Below are 18,792 nucleotides of genomic sequence, written 5' to 3'. Positions count from 1 at the left end.
TGGTCTCTAAAAATGTATCTTCCTGATCTTAAATTCATCAAACTTATCAATGCAATTTACCACAAATCCAACCACTCACCTGGCAAAGCATCAGTCTCCGCACAACTTCTTGCTTTGCTGTTGAATATACCTGTACACAAGCGTTTAATTTCAGCAATCGAATCAAAGCATTTATCTGCTAGAGGTTATCTTAGTAATGATTGGTATAACTGGAGAGTTAATCTCAACCACTACTGTATTTTATACACTACTGATGTTTTGGATTAGGTCTGCTAATCTGGAATTGTACTTCCCTCGGATGTTGGTCAATTTACGTGAAAAAGTCTGAATTCAGTCTTTGCTCTGTCAAATGGACAAACAAGGTCCAAATTCACTTCTGAAAGAAGTTCTGGAACCCTTAAGCCAAATGGAATCTCACTGTCTAAGCCCAGTCAAATTTTATCTTCTGTAGGTCCCAATAGACATCCTACGCGTAGGATGTCTCCTGCTTTGTTTTGCCTGGATTTTTGCACTATGGATTCCCCTTGATGTGCTGAGTCCACAGCTATTTTTACTTTTTGATTTGGACACCTATAAGTTGGTCAATGGATCAGAAATCTGTTCCAAGAGCTTGTTGCTGATCTTGATCAGTCTAATCAACTCCAATTTGGACCAAAATTGACTAGGAGGCTTGCCTCAGGCTATACAACACCTTGCTATGCTCACAGTCAGTTTTTGGCTTCAATTTCTTGCATTAGACATCCTACGCGTAGGATCTCTTTTTCATCAAAATGGCTTCAAATTCAAAACCCAGGCTCCCCTTGAGTTGCTAATCACTTTGGTATGCTCAAATCTGGATTTGGAGTGAAAACTCACACAGACGACATCCTACGTGTAGGATGTCTTTTTGGCCTGTTTGACCCCAGACTTGACCCACAGCTTCCCCTTGATGTTAGCAACCCAGTGGTATGCTTGGATTTTGGTTTGTATTTCAAAAGTCCCCAATTTTAGTTGTTCTTGCCTTTTTCAGTCAAAAGTGTTAAAGTCCGCTTTGAACCCAAATTTTCTCACCCAAATGAGATGAAACCCCTCTCAGTCACTCAATATTTCATGCAGGTCATGCTCATGCAGCCATCATATGGTTTTGGTTGTAAAATAATGCTTTGGCACAATTTGGGTAGGATGTCTGGCAATTTCAGTCTATCTGGCCTTATCCTGTCAAGATATGGTCAAATTTTCACTTTCCAGTTGAAAATAGGGTAAACCCCACCTTCTGAACACACTGGTCAACTCAAAATCCCAAAATTCCCACCAGATTAGCCTGTAGACATCCTACGCGTAGGATGTCTCCTGGCTTGAAATTAATTTTTTTCCTGACAGAAATGCTCCTAATGCTCTGCAGCTCTATCAGAAACACTCACAGTAACTTTTGGACTTCACTTCAGCTTTCAAACACACTTGCGTCTTTTACAAACTTGTGATGAATTTACCGAGCAAGTATACATGCATGAAGTGCTCTAGATCCTGAATCATGATGTCCTACTTACTCTACTCCTACTCATCATGTGAAATGGTGATAACGGTGTTTTGGTTGCTTTCTGGCCTCTCCGGACTCTCAAGCTCTCCTCTCACCGCTTCTGCCACTCCAACTCCTACTCAAGAACTCAACTAATACCTAAAACTATCTTAGTCTACCTAAATCTACCTAAGTCGAAGGATATAAGCCAGACACACGCTCCCTAGACTCCCTCTAAGACCTAGAGAGTCCTCCACCCTCTGATCCTATCTAAATGCAAAACCAAACTCTTGGCAAGCCAAAAATCCCTATCCTCAAGGACTAGTCTCGGTCACCTACCTAAGATTTTCGTGCCCGGCAGCGGCGCCAATATTGGACGGATACGCCGCGACGGACGTCAGCATAGCGAGAACTCATCTAACAATATTTGTCAGCTAAGGACGAAGCTTGATCCGTAGGCGCGTGGAAACAAGCATAGGGTGTCAACCCTCCTCGACCGACTCCTAACTAATTCCTGCAGAAGTCTCTACCCAATGTCAAAGCTACAGTCTCAGGAGTGCTTAAGAAGAGATTTCCTACAACACTTACAAGAGCCAAACATCCATCAAACAATCTCGAAACACCACAAAACTTGAAGGAGACCCTACTACCACCAATAGGTCGCTCTCCCTAAGGTCTATGAACCAAAACCCCAACCCAAAACACCCGGTGCAAAATCACGTAGGATGTCTGGCCGAAATTTTCAGGTCTCCGTTTCCAAATCTAAAGTGTCTAATGTGTAGCTCTACTCAATGTGAATGAGTGGATATGTTGCAATGCAAAATCGGACAACGTATGCTCACCAAATCACCAGATAAAGCTCGTAGAAGGAGCTCGCAAAACCGGACCGTACGCACGCAATGTAGGTATTGGCGCGTAGCTCTCGTCAGGGGCAACACGCTGCACTTCTTCGCACTCGATTCCGACCACCAGTGCACACGTAGCGTCAAGAAGAAGATCTCACTCTCTCTCATACATAGTACGCTCACTCACAGACAGTATTTTTTTCAAAATGACAAAAGGTTCTTCATTAAGGTCAAAAAGTGGTATATATACCTTACAATTCTCAAACCTTAAAGTTCTAAATTAACCAACTACTCAATCTAACTACCAAAACTGGGATACAATCTGGAAACTTCTATTAAGCCCCAATATTTACAAGGTGAAAAATCGGGTTTCCTCAATAAATGAATAATTACAAAAAATGATAATCTTCCGAGTAGTCAGTTTCCGTGGGGTGTTTCTAACATGGAGGGTGCTTGCCAATGCATGGAGGGTGCTTGCAAATGCATGGAGATATCTTGATTCAAGGTGCAGGATGACTACACTCATTGTAAGTGTGCATCCCATGTGCCATTGATGTGTATTGACTTCTTAACTTATGTATGTACTCGTGTTCTTTATTTTGTTTTTCTATTTGCTATAGTTGCATGAATATCCGGAGTCTTGGGTCACATGGGTGAAAGAGAAGGCTGTTTCTATGGTTTTGGAAAGGTCAATAAACCCAAATGATCTAGACTCTCCTATGGCACCAATTACAGACGACCCAGGGTCTCCTTTACCACCAAAGAAAGATAGAGCCACCAAGGGGATGCAAAGAAAAGGGACCACAAGAAGAAGATTCATGCAAAGATCCCTTCAAAGAGGATCCATAAAATAAGAGCCCTACAAATAAGAGCCCTTCAAAGAGGATCCATACAAATAAGATCCCTACAAAGAAGAGCCATGCAAAGAAGAGCCTTGTAAAGAAGAGCTCTCCCAAGATGAAGAGCCCCACCAAGAAGAAGAGCCCTGCAAAAAAGAAAAGCAGATCCTCCATTACATTCACCATTGAAATTCAAGATTCAAAAGCGTCGTTCAGCTAAGAACTCTAAGGGGGAGGCACCTCGATCACCTTTCAAACTACCATTCATGTTGCCAAAGAAGGTTGTCAAGTCAACCACCCCTCAGGAGCCCAAACCACCAACCCCCATAGAACCCACTGCCATTCCCCCATGCCGAACCCTAAGGATCCCAAGTCATCACCCCCCAAGGAACCTAACTCACCACCACCCCTCCTGAACCGACTTCACCCCCTCCATAACACAAAAGAAAAAGGGTCTTTGAGGATGAAGGATCCTCCCAGGAACAAAGAAAAGTGAAGTTTCATTATTGATTACTCCACAAAAGTTATGTACACTTTTGTCCGTTTTGTCCATATGAACATACACCTTTTGGTGGTTCATAATTTGTACTTCAAAATATAATACCAACTATTTGATTCTTGATTGTGTATCATGTAAATTTAAAACAACATCAAAAATGATCACAATAAGGTAGAAAATACATGTATATTTGTAAAATTCAATGATTACAACATTTAACCCCAGCTTTCTCAAGTCCTTGCAAGTGGCTCAAATAAAACTCTTTTTGGGGGAAGACATGTGATGCAAGAGGTTGAATTCTCCATCCTTGTGCTCACAAAAATGCCATCCACTTTGAATCTGTACTCATGAGATGTTTCATCAAGAAACTCAAGAGATTCTCTAACATCCTCTAGTCTCCAATTTGTTGTTACTATAAGCTCAATGCGTGTAAACTATGGACAATTTTCCTTAGAGTCGAGAGGAACCCAACTACCTAACTTGCTTCTCCATCTCCTTTAGTCATAACCCAGAACTAATGATGGATGACATAGTTGATATGAGATAGACATAGAATTTGGGCTTACTCTAACTGATATTATTGCCAATATGGAAATTTTCTTTGGTACTCCATCCTTCTCCAAGTACATTATCCAGTTCAGTCATAGAAAGTTTTATATTAAGCCACATCATCTTTGTCCTTTGCAAATTCATTGTTTTGAAACATGCCACAAAGACATGTATAGGCAAGACCATTGAATTTTAATCCTTCTTGAAATCCTACCCGGAGACATAGCTTTAAGGATGTCTTCTTGATCTTGGATTTGAAGCTTGATATAGTCCATGCATCAAGGGCTTCTCAATCAAGTGATCTTATGCTAGGAACAGATAATTGATGTAGTTCACCATATGCACCTTCTCATGATGGAACCTTGTATTTTGCAAAATAGACACACAAATTCATTGTTTTGTAAAAAGAAGGTGGCTTGTCAGCATACATAACATCTGCAATGCCCTTATGCATTTCTTTGAATATCCCCCTTAGGCTCTCCACAGGATGCCACTCCACAGCTATTCAAGAAAAGATATTTGAAATGGAATCAAAAAATGAGAAAAAAAAAAGGGAGAATGTTAAATTCATTGTATCAAAAAGATAATATTTTCTATTCCTTACAATAAGAATGTAGTGTGGGATGTTCATCCAAGTCTAACACCATATCCTTGGCCATGTACACGTGTTGAACCTTAGCTAGCTAGTCATTGTTGATCACTTTGAAAGCAAGAACATGACCTTTCCTATGGTTTTTTACTTTATCTTGTTTGGTTCTCTTCACTCTGTATACACCTTTGCATGAAGGAAGCATTGTTCAATGTTACCCAATCATTCACACGAAAAGACATGGGTTTCCAAAGACCATCCTCTCTAACATTATGAAAGTCACAAGAAGTTATGTTATGTGAAGGGTGACGTGTAGAAGACCCCATGGAAACTCAGAGATCAGAGAAGAAAAATAAAAATACAATGACAGAAGGAAGCAAAGCTCTCACAAAATGAAGGAAAGGTGAAAAAAGTAGACGTTTGAGAAAAGTAGGTGATTTGACATTAATGGCCTTGTTTTTAGATCCTTTGAACAACAAAGATTCTGTATCTTGTGACAACAATTTTGTGAAATATAAAATAGACTAAAGGTCAGACTTCACTACTTTGGGTTGCAAATTTAATAGACTTACTCACGGAAAGCACCTAAATGTAGCGGTTTTGGTCTTGTGATCAAGACATTTAGCCATTCTCCACCAAAATAGGACCATCAAGACCCAAGATAGAGGAGACAAGAGTGCCATACTTTTGTATACATGTCAAATGACTATTGGACTATTCCTTAATCCTTAGATTAACAAACAACCCTTTTCTAGCCGTTTTTGGCCCTAATGTCTCATTTTCTACTCTTCAACATCGAAGAAAGCTCTACAACGTTGGACCTCCTCATTCTATGGTAAAAGAAACCTTTGTTTTGTTTTCATAATCTCCTTCAAATTTTTTTCAACATTTGGTTTGTTTGACACCCATCACTGCATGCTTCCAGCCATGGAAGACAAGGTAGAGAAAATCGTGCACATTCCCAAATAGATCATGCAAGCCTCCATGCAACAACACTTTTAAATGTTGCTTGATCCACATTTAAAAACTCTAGTGCTCGTGAATTCTAATCAAAGTGGATGCCAATGGGATCAAAAATTTATTTCTCCATGTCAAGTGCTTTTCACCTCTATGTGCACTAGAAGAGCCTTGCAAATACACCAGCACCTCCTTTAAAATTTCGGTGAATGCTTCCTCTCTCTTTGGGTATCCACTTTGGGAAAATTTGAGCAATGAATCGGAATTTGAATGTGTTAGTCATTGTGTAGGTGAAGCTTGTTGGTCACTTGTTGACAGCAGGGGCAGAGTTGGAGGATTGATAGGCCACCCACATGTTGCTCAACATTGAAGGTGAGTTTGCTTCATCAGCAAACTCACTCAACAATTATATTTTTCTTCTTTGTGTTTCATTCACCGTGTAGATGAAGCTCACTGCCTTTTGCAAAGTTAACATGATAGAAAATTGAGAAATACAACAACTTAACAAAAACTTAATACAAGAAAGGAACATGATTGACAAGAACTTAATACAAGAAAAAGACATGCATCTATAATGGCTTATTCAAAATTATTGCTATAGTCATCTTCGGAACAACATCATGGGATGTGAATGAGAGCCCATACTTTAAATTTTTTTTGCTATAGTCAAATTTGGAACATCATTTGATGTGATTGAGATCCATTACTTCAAAATTGTTGATATAGTTAACTTTGGAACAACATCATGTGATGTGGGTGAGAGTAATTACATCACGTTGATGGAGGTTATCTCCTAGGAGTACATGCTTAAAGTATAGAAAGTCATAGGGTAGTCATGAGATTATCTAAGTGGATATCTATGTTTGTCATGTCTTCTCCAAATACTTTTGATTGCCGTATTGGATTAGATGACATGCTTCTCATGTTTTCTATCGCATGAAAAAATTGATGTTGGGAAGACACTGAATGCTGAGACTAAGTTCATACTCTGTCAAGGCTGAGACTAAGGCCTTTGACACAATCGATGCTCGCTCTAACTTGCCTGCTTGGGAAGAAACCGCTCTTTGTTTCCATATGGCCCTCTCCTTGTGAAAGTTTGCCTTTAATGATTTGAACACGGAACGATCCAAAGGTTACAACTTGTGTGATGTATGTGCAGGCAAGGTAATCATGTATATACCATTAGCATATGCACTAGCCACCACTTCTAGGGAGACCTGACTCCCCATGCCCATCAAGAATGAGAAAATGCACGTTTTCAAAGCCCATTTCTTCTACAATAGCTTTTCTTGAATGTTACAACCAAGCTTGGAAGATCTCACTTGTCATCCATGCTTTATTTTGGATAGCCATTGCTACACTTCTTCACAGTTTTGAATGTAAGTACCATTGATTTGACTTCCTTGAAGATATAGATTGATGGAATAGCATGGCTAGGTGCATGTACAAAACACAAAACCATCATCCATTTGCGTGAATCACAAGTAATACCATCAACCGACTTTGCTCCTTTCCTTGCTGAATCTCCATAACTTTGTCCTTAGATCCTTAAAAACATGTCTCATCTACATTCCAAATGTTTGAAGGTGGGAACTTGTTTTTCTCTAATATCTATTGATAATTGTTGTGCAAAGTTTGTACTATTTTTGGCGTAAATCTAGTTTCCCTTGTTTGATCCCAGTCTTTGAAAACTCAAAAAACTAGTTGTGGATGTCTCTTTTTGTATCCATCCCACAAAATGTTTCCTAGAATTTCATTTGTAAATAATGTGTGCCTCCCTGCCACTTTCAGCTTTATAAAAGGGCAAAATATCCACAAAAATTTGCAATTAGTTGGTAATTTTAGCTGGTTAAAAATACACTTAAGGCCGTATTTTTGTGAACACAGATGCACAAGAGAGAAAGAGGAAAATATCCACACAAAAAATCTTGTGCATAAAGATATATTCTACCCTCTAAAATTTGTATTCTAGCCTATATGCGAAGTTGTTTGAGACAAGTGGCCAAAGAAGATGTTGATTCTAAGAGTCCATATCCTTGAACCACATCTTTAATAAACACATTGCATACCTCTCTCTCTCTCTCTCTCTCTCTCTCTCTCTCTCTCTCTCTCTCTCTCTCTCTCTCTCTCTCTCTCTCTCTCTCTCACACACACACACACACACACACACACACATGGAGGGAACATAATTTAAAAAGAAAAAAATGTTTTCTGGGATGGAGTCATAATTCTGCATAATACAAAAGGGAATTTTCTTTGTTCTAGAATCAAACGTGGGCTACCACCTCATTGAGCTATATTTTACTAGAAACACTATGACCCACGTTGAACTACTTAAACCCATTTATCATATATCAAGCATAACTAATAGTCTCATCAATCCCCCAAATTTTGCTACGAACATTTCCAGATCTCGATGCAAAAGTGGAGCCCCAAAATAAAAGTTTTATTGTGCCCTTAAAATAGGTCATCTATGCATAGGGTTTGAGCTCGCTTCTCGACAAACAAGAATGTGGCAACTTCGATTGCATTGTCCATCTACCCAAGCTAGATGTTGTATATCTCGTGGGTTTATATGTACTGCATAAGGGGATTGTCCCCCTATTGAGAATTTTATGCTATAGGCTAAATGATCCTCCCATTATTCTTGAGTGTGACCCATGTAACACATTCACAAGAATGACAGACTGTGATGGGACAAGAAGGTTTTCACTGGATCTCTAAGGTTTTCATGAGACACCCATGACCCTTTCACGAATGTTGTTTGCAACCAATAGTAAACATTATATTGTGGAGTGCTCTTGATTCTAGCTCCCACCTAATTGTTTCACAATTGGCCTTTTCTATTTGTGGTAAGCTTTACATCGACGGCAAGAAGTAGCTTGTTACAATGGCCAATCGGCGGGAGGGCTTGCTTGCTGGACCTACCTAGTGGACATGCTGACATGGTGCTAATGCCACAATATGTAGACTAAGCTTGAATAAAGTTTTGTGTAAGGATAGGTTGTATGGAGGGGAGGTAACTTTAGCTTACTACCATTTTGAGTCAAAGATTGTGGAAGAGTATATTTCAATAGTGATGAGTCCAAGATGAGATGTGAGACAACCTACCTATCTGCTTACATTCTCAACAACAATTGTTGAAGCCCAAAAGAGGGAATATGGTTGTCACAAAGACAATATGCATTGGATTGGATATGTTGTTAATAGCATGCTCTTAAAGTGACCATCCAATGTCGTATTATGCAATTTATACAGTTTTTGTTTTTAACCACTCACAATAGAACCAATGATGCACCACATACAAATAGAAGTAACTAAATTACCTAATTATAGATATTTTTCATGCAAATGAGAGTGAATAAACCATAAAAGTCATGTGTTGAGTTGATCGCATCATTTGGAATTGAATCTTCAACATTGACGAACTTCTCCCACTAATACTTAATCCTTGTGAGATGAGCAACCATACATCACCTTTTTCCAAAGTAGGGGAACGCAGGGAGCTTTTTGAGGGAGATTTTCATGGAAAATGGACTGGTTGGCAAATTTTATGAAAAAGCTCCCTCCATGAACTTTGTGATGGATTCCCTAATCTTATGCAAAAAGCTCCCTCCACCATTTGTTGGTTAATGTCGCAGCCCGTCACCCAAAATTGTGCCACCACATCAACAGACACCACTATAGAGTGCCAGTTGGGTGGTTGGAGGTCTTATGTGCACTTCTAAGAATGTGCTTGCACACAAGCTACAATACATATGAAGATAAGTGTATATGTTTCACACGCAAGAGCATTGTATGACTCTTGATTCCACAAAATAAGCATCAAAGTAAATGGTATTGGATAGAACTTCTCTGATGTAGCATTTGGTCCATTATAGAGGTTAGCCAAAGACAAAGACAAACCACCTTTTGTGTGATCTATCTTTGTTGATACCATGGAGGTGCTTTATAGCAAAGCATTCTTTGGCACAAGAACAAATAAATTTCTTGAAAGCTTCCCATTTAGTTTCCAATGGTGCATCATAATTGAAGCTTCTTCATCCATAAAGTTTGCTCAACCATTTCAATATACATTGGTGCCCGTTTGAAATCCATACATAGTGATAATTGCTCTTTCCTTTGGCTGAGATTATCATGCTTAGTTGCTTCTCCACATGAAAGGCCAAACATAAAACTGTTTATGCGATACATGATGGCTTCGGAGAGTAGCATATAGTCAATCACACTATCCCCATTATGTCTCCTACATGTAAATCCATTGGTTCCACTCCACAAAGATACACCATTGGCAATGAGCATACCCGTGCTATTACACATGTGTAAAAGTAACTTTCCCTAGTGATCCGGCTCTTTCTCATCCATTGAAGAACGATCATACAAGTGAACTTCCTCCAACTCCCTTGAAATGTATGGCATATCAAATTGTTCAGAATCATGTTGCAATGTTTTTGTGCGAGCATTCATATCCCCAAATACAATAACATCACCTTCACCTTTGAAATAAGCAATGTCCTCTTCTAAATCAAAAAATGGTTGATCTCTATCCATGCAGGCATAAAAGGGAGAATCGTGATGAGGAATCTAGCAACCGGCTGCAAAAATGGGTGCTCTTTTTGGTGTCATAATTTTCAGCCATACATAACGTTTGTACTTGTCATCTTTCACAATTGATACAAAATCTTCCAATCCTTTCTTAACCATACATGCTACCCCTCCTTGTCCTCTTCGTTGCTTAAGATTCTTTGACCACATCAATGAACGTACATTGTAATTCTCCAAGCCGTTAATCCTTTGTGTATCATGCTCCGAAGTTTCAACAAGAAGTACAACATCGGTTTTGTTTGTTAGTTCATCAATGCCAACCCCCGTATTCCATGGGTATCCATTACAATTCCAAAAGCATATTTTCAATTGACTCGGTCTCATAGGTCACGCATCCCTATTTGCTCGAGGGACTTGCCTCCTCTTTGGGCACATTTTCTTCATGAGAGATCTCCTTGTTTTTCTTATTCTTTTCCTCATATGCCTTGCGACACATATTTTGTTGCTCAATAGTGCGATCTTCACATGCATAACATTTTGTATCCCTCAAATAGATCCAACTACTATCAAGGATAATCTTGCGCTTGATCCCATCCGGCATGGTGCATACAATTGGCCGTTCTCCCGAGCAAGGAGCTCCTTGCTTCCCCACTCTATGTGATCCATAGAACATAACTATGGGCATGCCAAAGTGGGTTTTGAAGAAATCTTCAATAGAAATGGCAAGAGAAGGAGGTGTCTCTAGCTTCTCTTCAAGAATTCCATGAATAACAATGTTCTTGGAACGTCCCTCCCATTCCTTCAACTCCTTCGCATCCACATTCTCAACATTCTTTGTTTGAGCCATATCTTGCATGAGTGAGGAATTAGCAACCACATTGCTACCACATACATCAGCCCAAGATTTGTTTGTGCATACTTTTTTCATGTTGCATACATCCCGGCTCCTGGTGTCAAATTTCTCCTCTTTCAATACATGGTCATGCTCTACTTTGCTCATCCGCTCCTTCAAAGCATTCAAAAGTCCACAAGAGAGCGTTTACATTCCTTGATTTCCTCTTCAAGTTGCATCAAACGTGTTGTTTGCATCTCAAGTGTCCTCTTGAGATTCTCATTCTCAACCACAAGTACCCTTAGTGTGCCATTCTCCATTGCAAGTGCTCGTAAGTCTTCGCCTTGTTTGTTTACGGTCCCTTGCAATGATAACAAGCATGCCATGATCATGGTTTTCGATGTCGTTGGTCGGGTGGTTGTGTTGCTATCTCCACATTTAGAAGATCTTGGATCATTTTCCACAATGGTTGTGGACTTTGTTAAAGAAGAAGAACCCTTGCGAGTGCTGGAAGACATTGTATGTAAAATAAGAGATGAGAGTCAATTTTCTTGAACGTGTTCACTTAGGAAATGTTGTTACAAAAATGCCTTCCATAACTCTGATTTTTTTTTTCTTTATATCAATGCATAGAGGGCTTTGTGCTCTTCGATTGAAGCTATAGATCACCCAAATTGGAGTTCGGATGAAGAACGGCTGCGTTTTTTGGTGGAGAGAGAGAGAGAGAGAGAGAGAGAGAGAGAGAGAGAGAGAGAGAGAGAGAGAGAGAGAGAGAGAGTAAAATATTGGAATTAGGATTGCAGGAAAACACACACAGCTTGGAGAAGAAGAAGGAAGCTCAAGGCACAGAATAGACAGAGTATCAGTTAGTGTGCAATGGAAAGATAGATAGCTCTAGAGTGGTGTGGAATTGGAGCTGATCTCTTTGTTGATTCCAGTGTTAGAATTTATAGCTACTGGTGATTCATTAGTTCAATCAATAGAAGTGGAAGAGAAGATAGAAACTAAACTGGAATAGTTACATGAACTAAAATACATCTACTGAGGCGAGAGACAGACAAAATGACTAAAAATAGTGTTTAGATTCATATTCAGATTCAGAGTTTAGGAAGAATGAATACAAGGTATATCTGACTGAAGTACACTCGACTACTGTATTAAGGATCAAAGAGTAGAATTACAAGTGAAGAGAGTGTAGCTCAGGAACAACTTCATGACTAAAACTACACAATTAAGAGTAAGAAGTCAAAAGATAAGCAACCCAAAAGTACAGCCAACCCGATTACAATGTAATGGGTCCTATTTATAGCCCTTTGAAGTTACTGTGGTAACCGCCATGGTAATTACTGACTGGTCCGTTGCTCGGCTTCCAGGAGCCGGTTCCCACCTATTGAGACTGTCTCCGCCATCTACATCCTTCCCTCCTTTCTTGTAGATAGTTGATTCCTGTCAACCGCCTTTCAGATGGTGATTCCTGCAGTTGTCTAGTCAATTCCTTAATTTTCTCAACATAACTTCTGACTGACAATTTTCTCTGCTTTATCTTATAAGTCCAGTTCACAAAGTATATCCTCATCTCCTCTGTTGTATGAATATTCCAGTCGGAAAGCTTTAAGAAGTTTATTATATGATATGAGTTGGCAAGCCGGGTAATGGTAGTACCATTTCCTTGCTGCCTCTTTTAATGCTTGTGGAAATTATTCACCCCAGTCATCTTCATCAATATTTTTCAACTCAGCATACTGCTCAAAGGCTTGGATATGAACATCCGGGTCATCCTTCTTTCCCCCTTTGAACACGGGAAAATAAATTTTCAATGAAGATGCGTAATCATGTATATCAGCATCATTTCTTCCTCTTCTCACCTTTGGGATTCTGACTCCTTTTTGAAGCTTTCTTATAATGGTCTATGTCTGCATCCCAATTAATTTCTACCTCCGTCTCAATTTTTGTTTCCTCCTTGGCTTTTCTACTGGAACTACGGCGACTTCCTTTACTGCCTTTGGCTCCTTCGTCCCCTGTATGGTCCGAGAACTCTTGGCCTTGCATTCTTCCCTTTCAGCCCTTCTTCTTCTGGATTGACTAGAATGCTAAGAGTCCTTTGCCTCATCAGCATGACTGTGCTCCTCCTGAGCCTCAGTGTCAGTTTCTTGTTCATTCTTGGGATCAGAATCTCTTTCTGAATCCTCAGGGATAGGGTCAACGCGGTAGGATGGTTTCCGGCCATCACTGCAGCTGAAACTCAAACTGGGAGAGGAGTTTTCTGGTCAACGAGCAACAGTTCTAGCCACCGTGATCGCCAAAATGGAATTGGAGCTGATCTCTTAGCTGATTCCAGTGTTATAATTTACAGCTACTGGTGATTCGTTAGTTCAATCTGTAGAACTAGAAGAGAAGATAGAAACTGAACCGGAATAGTTACATAAACTGAAATACCTCTACTGAGGCAAGAGACATACTAAATGACTGGAAATAGTGTTCAGATTCAGACTCAAATTTAGATTCAGAGTTCATGGAGAATGAATACAAGGTATATATGACTGAAGTACACTCGACTACTGTATTAAGGATTACAGAGTAGAATTACAAGTGAAGATAGTGTAGCTCAGGAATAGCTTCAGGACTAAAACTACACAACTAAGAGTAAGAAGTCAAAAGATAAGCAACCCAAAAGTATAGCCAACCCGATTACAATGTAATGGGTACTATTTATAGCCCTTTGAAGTTACTATGGTAACTGCCATGGTAATTACTGACTTGTCCGTTGTTCAACTTCCAAGAGCCGGTTCACACATATTGAGGCTGTCTCCGCCATCTACATGATGGGCGTATATACAATGCATGGGGGGAAAACCTCCTAAAGAGGGAAAAAATGCCCCAACGGCCCTAGTGTGTTCACACACATCACTACCACATGTATATGGTAACAAATCCCCCCTGGGAGTGATGCAATGAACAAGGGCTGGCACGAAGAGTAAAGGCAAGTGTCATGCCCTGACGACAGGATCAATCCACAAAGGGGAGAAAGCCCAAAGCTTTGTAAAAAGCTTTGAACTTCTCATGAGACAATGCCTTTGTGAAAAGATCTGCAAGGTTGTCCTGTGTTGGCACATAAGCCAAGTTGATCTCTCCTGTCGAGAGCCTCTCCCTGACATAGTGGTAATGCACCTCAATGTGCTTTGTGCGAGCATGAAAAATTGGGTTCCTCGCAATTGCCAATGCGCTCTGACTGTTAGTGTGGATGATGTTTGGCAATGTCTTGTCAAACACCCAAATTAGCCATAATGCATCTGTGCCATACACACTCAACCGTAGTTGTGAAGACTGCCCTGTACTCAACGTCACAATTGGAAATTCCCACAGTAGTTTGCTTCTTGCTCAACCATGATATACATGAACTGCCAAGCATGAAACAAAAACCACTTGTGGACACTCGCATGTCAGAACAACCAGCCCAATCTGAGTCCGAAAAAGCAAGTAAGCATGGCGGCAATGATCCCCCCTTGGGATAAAACAAGCCAAGATATAAAGTGCAACTCAAGTAGCGGAAAATCCTCTTGACAGCCTGCCAATGCTTAGACCCTAGGCTATGAATAAATCTACTGACCCGTGAGACTGCAAACTAAATATCTGGTCTCGTGTTGCCTACATAAATGAGGCAGCCAACAACAGTTTGGTAAAGAGTGACATCAGCAGGATCACCAGCATCATGTAGACTCAACTTCAAACCTGTTTTCCTGGGAGTGGCAATAGGTTTGCAATCCTCAAGTCCAAACTTACATAGCAATGTCTCTATGTAACTTTTCTAACACAAGACAATACCACCATCACACTGCTTAAACTATATGACCAAGTAAGGATGCAACAGCCCCAAATCTTTCATCTTGAAAGTAGCATTCAAATCAGCCTTAAATTCAGCAATATGTGCCTCATTAGGACCAATGATCAACAAATCATCCACATAAAGAACAACAATGAGAAGTACATCGCCCTCACGCTTGACATACAATGTGCTTTCTGTTGGATGGTTACGAAAGCCTCATTTGACCAAATGAGTGTCATCCTTCTCATACCAAGCACGAGGAGATTGCTTAAACCCATACAAAGCTTTGTTACATTTTCACACCTTATCCTCTTATCCTTTTTTGACAAAACTGCGAGGCTACGTTACATAAACTTCCTCAAATATGTCACCATTCAAGAAAGCAGTAACAATGTCTGATTGATGTACATCCCAACCAAAATGAGTTGCCAACGCACAGTACTCATACGACAAGTGGAAGCAAAATTCTCTTCATAATCTATGCCTTTTTGTTGTGCATAGCCTTTTGCAACAAGTAAAGCCTTATGGCGATCAACCTCACCATTTGGCTTGCGTTTCAACTTGTAAACCCACTTTGTACCTATGGCCTTTTTGCCAGGAGGCAAATCACATAAAGTCCATGTGTCATTTTCCTATAAGTGCATCATATTCTGATTGCATGGCAGCCATCCAATTTTCTAAATTTTGTGCTTCATCAAAAGGTAGGGGTTTTTCAACATCATGTAAGCTAGACACAGCCAAAGCAAAACAATCTGAGGCATAAGATGCATGACAAGAGCCTGAACAAGTGCGACTAGACAAAGGTACATCCAATTTACTATCACGCAATGTATGCACCAACCATTTTGGCATACCTCTAGCCTGCTCATTTTCAATCCTTTCCTCATCAAGTACATCATGTACATCTACATCAGTAATAGGTTGATCCGTAACATTTTAGAAACCCCCATAGACAGTACATTTGCCTCATTGGAATTTACATTCGTACTTCCACCACTGAAAAGAGGCAACAAAGTGTCATGAATTTCCTGTGAGCATACATTACTATCTCTAATACATGACAGCAAGGGCTGAGCAGAATCTTCCACAAACACAGCATCTCATGAAACCATAATACGCTTTGTTTGTGGATGATACAACCTGTAACCTTTGCTTTAAATAGTATAACCAACAAAAATAGATTTGATAGCCTTATCATCCATTTTTTTGCGTTGTGTTTGTGGTACCAAAGCATATGCCAAACAACCAAAAACACGCATGTGCTCAATAGAAGGCTTTCTATCATGCCATGATTCATATGGAGTAATAGATTGCAAAGCTTTCATAGGACGCCTGTTTAGTACATAAGTGGCACACATGATGGCCTCAAACCAAAAAGAATGCGGCAAAGCTTGACTTTTGACCATACATCGTGCCAGCACCATTTTGCTAAGGTGTATAAGGCACTGTACATTGGTGTTTTATCCCATACCTAGCCAAAAATGCATTAAATTCATGAGACATATACTCCCCCCTTGATCGGAACGGAGGGTGCCCATAGCACATTTCGAGACATTTTCAGCCATAGCCAGAAATTGTGAAGCACATATATACTTTGGACTTCGCTTTAAGCGGAAATACCCATGCATGCATGGAGTAATCATCAATGAAAGTCACGAAGTAAAGGTAATTTCCCAAGGATGGAGTTTGCATGGGCCCACAAACATCACTATGTACAAGTTGCAACTTGCATGTGGCCCTAACTAAACCATCCTTTGGAAACTTATAACGATGCATCTTACCCAAAATACAGCCTTCACAAACATGTTTGACATGTGCTTCAAGAGATGGCAAAGAAGCAACCATATCAGATTTTTGCAAACGTAGCAAACTCGCAAAATTTAGATGACCAAAACGTGCATGCCAAAGTTTTGCATCTAAAATAGCCTTTGAATCCACTACTGCATTTACAAAATTCTACCCACACTAGTCATACAAAGTGAGCTTATATAGCCCATGACATAAAATGCCAGATGCAACAAGTTCATCACCGAAATGTACTTTGCATCTGTCATCCACAAATTTTACTACAAGACCAAGTCTAGCAAATGCAGATACAGACAAAAGACTCTTCTTGATCCCAGGTACATAAAGTGCATCAACAAGTGTGAAAGAACTACCATTTGTAGCAGTAAGCACAATCTTTCCAACTTTCTGAACCGGAGAAGAGGCATTGTTGGCACAAGTAACTGAATTCCCATGAGGGACAGACTCAAGAGGTGAAAAATCACGATGCTGCCAAAATACCACACATGTGAATCTGCAACAACTGACATGCATGCATAATGGACAACAGGATATAGGTACACTCTGCTCTAAAGGCCCATTCTACATCAACATCAACATCACAATCTCCTTTCACATAAGACTCAACAATAGCTGCATTTGTAGTGGAACCAGCATTTGCAGTGGAACCACCCTCTTTCTTCTTAGCCTCTTTGGCCTTCAACTTAGGACACTGCTTGATCAAGTGATCATTAGCTTTACAATAATGGCAACACATCTTCTTTTTGCCTTATCACCAGAATTTCCAGACGAATTGCTGCTAGCAAAAGCATTAGGAACATGTGATTTTCCACTCGCACAAGAACCATAAGAAGTGGCTGCATTGCTATTACCACCCTTTCTTTGAGCATCAATAAAAGCATGTTCAACTGCACGTCGTCTAGTCTTGTTTTTTCTGGAAAGTGACTCTTGCAATAGCAACGTGCACAATGCATCAAACTTGACAACTTCAGGATTTCCTTGGGTCATAATTCTCCAAGTACTAGCAAAAATCTTGTAAGAGTCTGGCAAGGCATCAAGAACAGTCTGCACTAGGGAACTGTCTGAAATGACTTCACATGCAGAAACAAGTTGCTCATTGATATCCTTGACACCACCAAGGAAAGTGTCCATATCATCTTCCTCATGCATAATCTTCAACTCCAGCTCTTTACGCAACAATGCAATTTTTGCCTCATTCGGCTTGCATAAAGACCAACCAGAATATCCCAAGCCTGTTTTGTAGATTGCGTTGAACGAATGTGAGGAGTAATGGTGCGCTTCATAGACAACACAATCAATGCATGAGCCTACGCATCCTTTACATCCCAATGAGCTTGTTTTGTCGTAGGCAAAACAACTCTAGCAACAGCAATCCTTGCAGCAAGACCTGCAACATCCTCAACATCACCTACATCCTTAGAACCAGGACGTACATCAATGCCCTACAAAATAGTCCAGATGCCCTTTGATACAAGACCATGTTGCATCATGTAAGACCACATAGGGTAATTGTCCCCATCCAATCTGCCCGCAGCAACAAACATCTTGAACACATCCGTGTTGTTGTCAGCCATGGTAAATGTTGCACCTGATGTGAAAACTTCTCGAAAAGAGGAGAAATGAAGCGGGAACAACATGTGCTATATAGCACAAACCGTAGAAGACTGTAAGGGACCTATTAATGCAAAAAAGGGCACTGACAAAAATTTTGCACAAAATGACAAAATAGCATGTGCAGTACTGCATGTAGTGGAAACGGAGGCCGAAATGAGTCCGAATCAGAAATTTGAGCAGACCAAGCTCTTCGAATACTCTCGAAATTTTTGTCGACCTGTAAACGCTCACCAAAGCTCACTGAAATCAGGGAAAGTGAGCAGGCGTGTGCTGGAGCTGCTGGCGACTAAGCCCGGGAGGATGCAACCTGCTCTGATACCAATTATTGGAATTAGGGTTGTAGGAAAACACACACAACTTGGAGAAGAAGAAGGAAGCTCAAGGCACACAACAAAGAGT

Source organism: Adiantum capillus-veneris, chromosome 1 (genome assembly GCF_014529385.1).
Source record: "Adiantum capillus-veneris isolate H3 chromosome 1, ASM1452938v2, whole genome shotgun sequence".
Classification (NCBI taxonomy): Eukaryota; Viridiplantae; Streptophyta; class Polypodiopsida; order Polypodiales; family Pteridaceae; genus Adiantum; species Adiantum capillus-veneris.
The sequence above is the reverse complement of the archived record's forward strand: the minus strand, read 5'-3'. Positions refer to the sequence as shown.